The sequence below is a fragment of the Mixophyes fleayi genome, chromosome 4 (assembly GCF_038048845.1).
Source record: "Mixophyes fleayi isolate aMixFle1 chromosome 4, aMixFle1.hap1, whole genome shotgun sequence".
NCBI classification, from domain to species: Eukaryota; Metazoa; Chordata; class Amphibia; order Anura; family Limnodynastidae; genus Mixophyes; species Mixophyes fleayi.
In genome coordinates this window covers 138,004,201-138,014,969 of record NC_134405.1, presented here as the reverse complement: position 1 = coordinate 138,014,969, position 10,769 = coordinate 138,004,201, and positions in this window count along the sequence as shown.

Below are 10,769 nucleotides of genomic sequence, written 5' to 3'. Positions count from 1 at the left end.
TTTTAAATGTGCAGTGCTGAGTAGGGTGAAAATATCACCCACTGTTACCCTCATCGGAGGCTGCTCCATGAGTCATTTTTCCCGCCACCTTTAAATCTCTGTAGATTTCTATTGGTCACCGATATAGGTAGCATCAGGAGGACTATTTCAAACTGGTCAATGAAAAAAATTATTCATGCGTGCAGAAAGAGAGGGAAAAAAAAAGTTTTGGGCATTTAATTCCCCGAACTCCACTAAGGGGCAGATGCAGGTAAGTTAAATTGTAGCTGGTAATGAGACTACTGCTTTAATCATGATTCTGCAACAGGTTTCCTAACTCTTACTAACTTCATTTCCAAGTAAGTTTAATATGTTAACTATGTTTTCTATGTTTTTTTGGATGATCAGCTATCGTTAGTATTAGTGTATTTTATGTGCGGCCCAAAACAACTCGTTGTCTTCCAATGTGGCCCAGGGAAGCTAAAAGGTTGGACACCCCTGCTTTAAATGATCTAACATATAATAGCATTTAATAGTTACTCATACTGTATGCTATCTACTTCTACAGGGAACGTTTTTAACAAAATATATTAATTGAAATACAGTTCATATACAGTACTTTACTGAACTTTACTAAATTATATATTTAGCTAAATAATTGAAAAATAAAATGTCATTAACAAAATATAATTAATTCAAGCATAAATACTATACATTAAATGTGAGCCATATCATCTACCATACTTTTAAAAAGTATAACATATTGGCCAACTTTTACACATTTACCTTGGAACATTTTTTTCAATAGTGAAAAAGTAATACAGTCACCACATTGCTGTGGCTGCATCATTTGTATCAAAACCCGGATTAGGTGATTTATCAAATTATTGAGAAGACAGCAGCTCGTCTTTGTTTTTCACCCTTGTCGCATTCAGAATATATATACATATATATATATATACCTATCTATCTATCTATATATATATATATATATATATATATATATATATATATATATATACCTATCTATCTATAGCAATAGATATATAGATAGATAGATAGATGTAATAGCAATCTGATCTTCCACTGTTTGGTTATTGCTATCAGTTGATAGTTGACTCACATTGTTCTCGTCGCCACCATTTTTGTTTAAATAAAAACTGTGACCTTTTGCTAAATTTACATGTTGTCTATGTGGCTATTCAATTACAGAAATAGTAATTCTGAACATGCGAAGGAGATTTGTATGCAATGAAAGAGATATCAACACTATGCAGTTTATTATTTTTTGAATTGCAGCAGAGACAGCAAATGCAATGATACAAAGTTACAAAATCCTTCATTAAGACTGCTCGTTGCTTACTTTGGCCAACATTGATGAAAATTGGGACTGTTGTGGAGGGATCATTGGAAAATAGACTGGAAATGACTGGAAATTAATGTTAATGCTATAAATAGTAATATAATAGCAAAAACAGCTCAAAGGAATAATATCCAAAACCAAAACTTTTTGCGTTTATTTGACAAAACTGCTAGCAAAACGAACTTGGTTTAAAACTGTACATTATTATTAACGGAATCCTTCACCATTCTACTAATACAAAGTGTATCAGACTGAGAAGTGGTAGAGGTGTCAGTTTCTTTAAAGCCTGAACAGATGTCATAATAATCTTTCACATTGGTGCATTCATCATCAGTGTGATTCTTAGAAAAGCAAGGCAGATATTCTATAATAATGTGAGTGATTTCTTTTACATGCTCGTTAATTCTAGAACCATGGAACACCATGCTCTCATGTTTTTCTTATCATAAGTATGAATGTTCACATACATGCATTGCTTATTGTACATAACCTTTGTTACTATTACAGTTGATCGCTATACCTTTGGTTTTAACTATTTCACTGATAAAATCTGATTAGATGTATAGATAAAGTTTATTATTTGAAGTAACAGAATAAACACAATATTTTAACGCATATCAATAAAGCTTGAAAGTATATTTTAAGGATAAGCAATCCATTAACCCACCCTCTTTCCGACAAGTAGAGCTGTTGGGTTTAAAATGCTTAAGAACCCTACAGTCCAAGAATTGTTTGTGCTGGGGCATACAGTTCCATGATGCTTACAGGTATTCAGCCTTGAGTTTAAATGTGAACTCTGCAGTTGGGGGCAAGTTCTTCCAAACCCTTATATCAAAGGCATGTGTGTGTGTGTGTGTGTGTGTGTGTGTGTGTGTGTGAGGACAGAGGAGGCTTATGTCAATGTATTTTGTGTGTGTGTGTGTGTGTGTGTGTGTATGAGGACAGGAGGCTATGGTAATGTCATGTTTATGTGTGTGTGGGGGAGCATATGGCAAAATATTGTGTGTGTGTGTGTGTGTGTGTGTGTGTGAGAGAGAGAGAGAACAGGAGGCTTATAGCAATGTCATGTTTATGTGTGTGGGTGAGGACAGGGTGACTTATGTGCACTTGCATTCATATTCTTGCGGGGACATTGACCAGTTTACACAGCAACACTTCCCAAAGTTAATCAATGCAGGGGACCTTACTGATATGCCAGTATACCGTCCAAATGCTTAGCAGGAGCAGGAAGAGGGAGTGACAGCAGCCTGCCGGTGCTTTGTACACCAAGCGGGTAAAGACACAGTCGAATCCGTCTGCTGCTGAAGGTAAAGGAGGGACAGGGAAGCATGACAGAGCCCACCGGTAGCTCAACTATAACCCGGAGAGCAGTGGAGGTGAGTATGACCCTGACACTTCGGAGGAGAACAGTTCAGACACCAGCTGCGATGCCCCGTTGCCTACCAGCACAGCAGGTACCCAGAGATGAGTTCTATGTGCGACCATTCTTGACCTTCTGGCAGCTGTGTTCTAAAGTAGCCTGGGCCCTGAAATTCCCCAAGCACTCAAAAGAAAGGTGCATGCAAATGGCACATCTTCGCAATAGGGGCAACTTTGCACACAATGCTGAGGCAATGAGGGCAGGCCATGGCATTCTGGTCCCGTGAAAACTTCCAGACAAGGAAATGGATGCCGAAGGCTTCATGCATTGTGCAGCGTGCCAGGGCTTGTTTGCAAGGAAATACCTGTGGTGACACATGAACAGAGGCGCATCTAGAATTTTATTTTAGTCCCTCCCCATTTTTTATAGCTGAGGCTGCCTGCAGCTGCACACTATGTGCAGGTCCGTTCGGCAGAAACAGGCAGGGAGAGTGTGCTGTCAGGTCGCTCTGATTGTGTTTTAAACACAATTAGAGCAGCTGGGCAACAAGACCCTGCAAGGATCCACCACCCCCTGCATCTGCCACTGCACATGAAGAGATGTAAGCTAAACCGAAGGGGCAACAAGCTCACACCTGGCAAAAACAGAGTCCAGTCACTGTGGACCTTTGCTCAGCCTAGGGGCGGATCCAGAAGTTAATTGTACCGGGGGCGATTTAGCCCCGCCCCCTTTTTGACACCTAAGGCTGCTGACGGCTGCACACTATGTGCAGATCCGTTCAGCAGAGAGAGTTAGGGAGAGAGTCCTGCCCGGCTGCTCTGATTGTGTCAATCAGAGCAGTTGGGCAGGACTCTCTCCCTAACTCTCTCTGCTGAACGGATCTACACATAGTGTGCAGCCGCCGGCAGCAAGCCCCTGCTAGGGGGGGCGATGGCCCCGATCGCCCCCCCCCTGGATCCGCCACTGGCTTAGCCTGTTACACCTGACATCACTGGTGGCTTTTGGAAGCTCTTGAGTGACGTGACCCAGGATGAAGTCTTACTCACAGTCAAAAATGACCGTTGCATCATGCAGATGGGACAGTATCTGTTCAATCGAATCGGATCAGATGTTGGCAGGCACGAGTACATCCATCAGAAGAAATGGGCAGGCTACTGCTACAAGCCGGAAGAGCTACCCTTTTGGATGGAAGACTTTACCGCCCCATCAAACTTTCTGCATGTACAACGCTGTGAAGCTGGTAACCTGCTATGACGAGGAGACAGGTACATTTAAGACACCCTCCTGCCACTCAAGATCGGGCATGGCCTGCAAAAGATAGCGAACATTGTGGAGTGCCGAGCCATGATGGAGGGCTGCACTGCTGCAGTTGAAACACACAAAATTTTAGGAAGCTATATGAGGCGAGATGGAACGAGTTGATCTCGTCGGCTGCCTTGAAAGTTCTTAAGGAGTCCAAGTGGAACATGCGTCAGCTCTTACCTTTCACAGAAGATGTGAAAAAGATGCATTTGTACCTTGATGGGAAGCAGCAAACCTATCGAAGTGGGCTATCCACCGAGCCTACAGTTGACCACTGGGCACTACTTGCAAAAGTCACCCTGACACAGGTGATCTTGTTCAATCGAAGAAGGGAAGGAGAAGTTTCAAAAATGTTGCTGACTACCTTCTCCTCAAGAGATACTTCGGATCTCCATGAAGATATATCCCTAGCACTTTCCGAGGTTGAGAGGAAGCTGTTCTGGGACTTTGCTCGCATTGAAATCCCAGGAAAACGAAGTAGAAAAGTCTCCATCCTGCTGACACCAGCCATGCAAGCTGCAATGGAACTTCTTGCAGAAAAACATGATAAATGTGGAGTGGATAGCCAAAATGTCTATATGTTCGCCAGACCAGCTGCCTTGTCACACTTCAGAGGCTCCAATTGCATATGACTGTTTGTCCAAGAGTGTGGGGCCAAGCATCCCCACACCTGTCTTCCACAAAGCTTCGAAAGCACGTTGCTACTCTCTCAAGGGTCCTCAACCTAAAAGACACAGAACTGGATCAATTGGCAGACTTCCTTGACCACGACATCAGGGTGCACGGCAGTATTCACTTCTCTGTCCATACATAACTTCTCACTCTTCCAACACAAACACGTCAATAGGATATTTATGTCACGAATAACGAGTTTTAGAGATCTGGATCAGGATCCTTGGGCTTAGCTGGCTTAGTAGATAAGTAGGTGCTGCTGTACATCAAGCCATTTTAAGATGGCCGAAATCCACATGCACAGCAGCTCCTTCCATACCATACCATACCATACCAAAAGAAACTGGGGGTGCTGTGCTGAACGTGGCTTCCAAAGTGAGTCACGCTTTCACTTGGAGATATATATATATATATATATATATATATATATATATATATATATATATATCTATAATATAAAAGTCTAGTGGCGTGTGTTAGTCTGTGTGTGTGGAAAAAAAACCAAGCTGCAGCGCCACCTGCTGGGCGGAGTTATACACTGACCTACTAAATTCTTAGGGCTAGATTTACTAAGCTGTGGGTTTGAAAAAGTGGGGATGTTGCCGATAGCAACCAATCAGATTCTAGCTGTCATTTTGTAGAAAGTACTAAATAAATGAAAGCTAGAATCTGATTGGTTGCTATAGGCAACATCCCCACTTTTTCAAACCCGCAGCTTAGTAAATCTAGCCATTAGTGTGTGTTAAAAAAAAACTCAGAAAGGGCTTAAATTTGGTATACTAAGATGTTTTTAATTTGTTAATTTAATTTGTTAATTGTTAAAAGTGTTTATAAAGATTTTAAAAAAATATATATATATTTCTTGAAGGAGAAGTGACAGTTGGGAGTGGTTGGTGGTTGCCGGGGGTGACAGTTGGGAGTGGTTGGTGGTTTCCGGGGGTGACAGTGGGGAGTGGTTGGTGGTTGCCGGGGGTGACAGAGCAAGAGGAGTGTGATACTCAGGACCGCTGAGAGAGATCCCTGTGTCTGGATAGACATCTGGATAGATGTGGCGATAAAGATGAAGGATGAGGTGATGGAGAAAAATGATGAGGTGGTGACATGTGGACAAAACCACGTTAAAAAAGGGCACTTGCGTCGGGAAGTAACGCTCTTCCCCTGAGGAGGCCTGGGCTAGGCCCAAATGCATGACAAGAACCTTTTTAACACCTTAAGTAGCTTGATTTGACTAGAATGCATGAGTATCATGCACGGGTTAACTTGTGTGTATATATATATATATATATATATATATATATATATATATATATACATATATATATAGATAGATAGATTTGTTAAAACTGATGTCATTTTATCAGTGTTTCTTTTTTTTTAACATGCAGTATCAATGCTATTTTCTGGGTCGGGCTGGGGTGGGGAGCTGGGGGGCATATGCCCGCTGGGCCAGGCTGAAAAAAGACTATTTTGGGCCGGTCCCTGTACTGGACCAATTCTCTATTACTTGGTGGATGGCCCCTCCTCCAAGACCAGCCACCTTCTATCATTAGCTATGGATCCTTACGATCCGTCCCCCCCTTTGCCCTATGTGTGGCCTGCTACATGGGACATGCACCACGTGACAGGTGCCGTCCCATTTCTGAAGAGAAACAAGGTCATACAGCATGCGGATACAACAAAGTTAGTGGGGGTAGTATGTTAATATAATGTGTGTGTGAGGTGGTAGTATGTTAACATAACGTGTGTGTGTGAGAGGGGGTAGTATGTTGATATTACGTGTGTATGTGTGAGAGGGGGTAGTATGTTAATATAACATGTGTGTGTGAGAGGAGGTAGTATGTTAATATAACGTGTGTGAGAGAGGGTAGTATGTTAATATAACATGTGTGTGAGAGGGGTAGTATGTTAATATAATGTGTGTGGGAGAGGGGATAGTATGTTATATAATGTATGTGTGAAAGGGGGTAATATGTTAATATAATGTGTGTGCGAGAGGGGGTAGTATGTTAATAAAATGTGTGAGGGAAGGGGGGTTCTTAATTTAATGGTGGATTGCAGGTGGATGCTAATTATTTAATGGGTGCTATTTTATTTGTGGGGTGATGGTGCAGCAATTTAATTTAATAGTTGGGGCTATCAATTTAAGATGGGGTGAATGGACCTTTAAATTTAATGCTGGGGTGGTTTGGAAGCTCATAAATGATTGTGGGGTTGTTTGGGGAAAATTAGATCTTTTTATTAAATGTGAATATGAATTATTTAATGCCGTGCATGGTTGTGGAAAATGGTTATATTTTTTAAACGTAAATGCCATTTAATTTATTGATAGGGCTGTTTCGAGGGAGAAAAATATGTTTATATTTAATTTAATTCTGGGGCTGGTTGGAATTTTCTAAATTTCATGTACCCATTTTTTTTCCCAAATAGGGCCCCCAACATTCCAGGATCCAGACAAGCAGCAACTGAGCTAAAGACACCAGCAGCCACAGGTGGAGAAAGTGAAAAGAACAGGTAGGAGAGAGCAGGACAATCTGACAACTGTTCTGAATTTGGTCGGGCAGTCCTGAATTTAGGTGACTGGCTCACGTAGTCAGGATTGGGTCCGACTACAAGGACAGTTGGAAGGTATGTCCTGCTTCACACTGTACTGCTCGTAAAGGCAGAGCTGCGTGCACCTAACAGTAGTGCACACAGCATTGCCTGTGTATTTGTCTAAAATGATAACCATGTTACATCATAGGGGCCCCCCTGCCTAAAGTGCCCCGGGCCCCCAGAGCCTTAATCCAGCTCTGGGTGCAGGTTGTGCCAGGAAAGAACCTCTTGGCTGGGGTAAAGTAGACAGGGCAGTCTTTCCCATTGGGCACGCTGGGCACCTGCCCGGGGGCCCCTTGGGCAAGGGGGCTCCATAGGCAGAGCTCTGAAGTAAGCTCTGAGAAAAAAGAAATTACTCTGTTGCGCTCACGCAGTGGCGATCTGGCTCCCTCCCTGTTCCCTTCCTCCATGCTGCGTTCCTACTGAATTTCGGGCGTAACAACTTCACGCCCGACCTTTTCAGTGCGAAGTGCAGCACTGAGCCACAAAGCGACAGACAAGCAAGCGCGAAAGAAAGAAAACAGGAAAGAAGAAAAAAGAAGAGAAGAAGGTGATAGAAAGGTAAGTGAAGGAGGACAAATAGAAGAATAATGGAGGGCCCAGGCACAGTATCTAAAACAGGGGCAGGGAGGACCAGAGATGCATGATGAAGGAGACACATAGAAGAATAATGGAGGGCACAGGCATAGTATCTGATACAGGGGCAGGGGAGACCAGCGCCGCATGATGAAGGGGACAAACAGGAGGATAATGGAGGACACTGTGTGTGAAATAGGGGAGACATGAGGGGGGACAAAAGCAGCTGATGTGGATGTTAGGGTCTTATGGAGAGATCTGATGGCCATGCAAGGGGCATCTAGTTAGGTTTGATGGCATGTGGAGTGATGTTATGGGTATGTTGGCCATTTATAACTTTTTTTATCCCCACTTCAACAGTTCCCTCCACAGTGATTGTGAAGGACTATGAACAGACTATATGTAGCTCTTTCAAACCCCCTCCACTGGATACAGCAGCAAGGTAAGAGTTGCGCTGATTTGTTGATTATTGTGAACATTTTAGCTGGATATTTTCTTTTTCACTTGGCAATATATTGTAAAACAATTTTATGTTGATTAATCTCTTTAGTACAGCATGATTTTTTTAATGTTTAAACACTGACTTTTTTGCAGGTAACAATAAATATAAACTTAATTTTATTGATAATTTGCATTTTTATTCCTGTGAGTGGTTTTGTAGGTAGGGTTCCCAGTGCACTGCTTTGCCCATAATGTTGTTAAGATGGCCCTGAAAGTAGATGTATCTGTTTCATTCTGTACAATAGATATTGATCTTTCTACAGTTATTATGGACCTCAATCATTTCAATAAATCATTAAATTGTGAAGTGCCAACATTTTTTGGCAGGGAAGTATAGTACATTATACAGCTTACATCCTAGTGAGATTCCACACACAATGTGGGGTATGAAACATGGAGAAGTGGTGGTTAAATAGATAAAGTATCTTTTAGGTACCAGAAGAGAAGAGACACAGGGCTAGATTTACTAAGCTGCGGGTTTGAAAAAGTGGGGATGTTGCCTATAGCAACCAATCAGATTCTAGCTGTCATTTTGTAGAAAGTACTAAATAAATGAAAGCTAGAATCTGATTGGTTGCTATAGGCAACATCCCCACTTTTTCAAACCCGCAGCTTAGTAAATATACCCCACAGACTGTTACTCTCATTCGGTGCCCACTGCTAAAACTGGCATTAGTCTGGGGTGCCACTGTATGAACTTGAAAATTTGCTAAACAGGGAAGAGAGGAATACAGTATGCAATCTGCAGTATGCTGTAGTTTTGCTGCACTGTTTGTGTACTAGGACAAAAAAAATGGACAATAACAGACGCTGCTATACTTAGTACACACTAGAAGCTCAGTTAGATCAATGGGAAATGATGTTAACGTGTTTGCAGTTTGATTGTTGGTGTAAAAAAAATGATCATGCATAAAAAAAGACAATTGACATTTGATGCTTGCAAAATGTTAGTTAAATAGTAACATAGTAACATAGTAACATAGTTGATGAGGTTGAAAAAAGACACTAGTCCATCAAGTTCAACCTATTTTGGATCTCCTGCGATCCTGCACTTATATTTGAAATTAATCCAGAGTAGGCAACCGCCCATCTGTTTCAATTTTGAAAATCCCCCCAGACTCAATATTGCAATCCAATTTTTACCCTATATCCACTACTATCCTTTATTTTAAATTAACGGTCGTATCCCTGGATACACCTTTCCGCTAAAAATTTGTCTAACCCTTTCTTAAACATATCTATTGAATCTGCCATCACAACCTTCCCTGGCAATGAATTCCATATCTTGACTGCCCTTACTGTAAAGAACCCCTTCCTTTGCTGGTTGTGAAATTTCCTCTCCTCTGACCTTAGGGGATGACCACGTGTCCTGTGTATGGTCCTTGGGGTAAAAAGTTCCCATGAAAGCTCTCTGTATTGACCCCTAATGTATTTGTACATAGTAATCATATCTCCCCTTAGACGCCTCTTTTCTAAAGTAAACATGCCTAAACTGGCTAACCTTTCCTCATAACTTAATGACTCCATACCCTTTATCAATTTTGTCGCCCTTCTCTGAACCCTTTCTAGTTCCAAATTATCTTTTTTATAGAGTGGTGCCCAGAACTGTACTGCATATTCAAGATGAGGTCTTACCAATGATTTATACAGTGGCAAAATTACACTGTCTTCCCTTGCATCTATGCCCCTTTTTATGCATGCCAATACTTTGTTTGCCCTTGCAGCTGCTGCTTGACATTGAGCACTATTGCTAAGTCTACTGTCTACGAGCACTCCCAAATCCTTTTCCATTATAGATTCTCCCAAATTAATTCCATTTAATTTATAGATTGCGTTCTTGTTTTTGATCCCTGAATGCATAACCTTACATTTATCTGTGTTAAACCTCATATTCCATTTAGCCGCCCAATCCTCCAGTTTATTTAAGTCCCTCTGTAGAGAAGCTACATCTTGCTCTGATTTTATTACCTTACAGAGTTTAGTGTCATCTGCAAAAATAGAAACTTTACTCTCTAAACCATCACCAAGGTCATTAATAAATATATTAAAAAGGAGTGGTCCCAGCACGGAACCTTGAGGAACTCCACTTAAGACCTTTGACCAATTAGAAAATGTTCCATTTATCACAACTCTCTGTTCCCTATTCTCTAACCAGTTTTCGATCCAAGTACAAATTTTGATTTCTAGACCCAGTTCCCTTATTTTGTAAACCAACCTCTTGTGTGGCACTGTATCAAAGGCCTTTGCAAAATCTAAGTAGACCACATCTACTGTCCTGCCCTGGTCTAAGTTCCCACTAAATAATTTGAGATGTTTCTTTAAATGGTAGTTAACAATTGCAACATAAGTAATTTTAATATGCGAAATTGGATTCACATTTAGATTGGCATATGGATTTAGTGCATCCATAGCAAAAACTTTTAA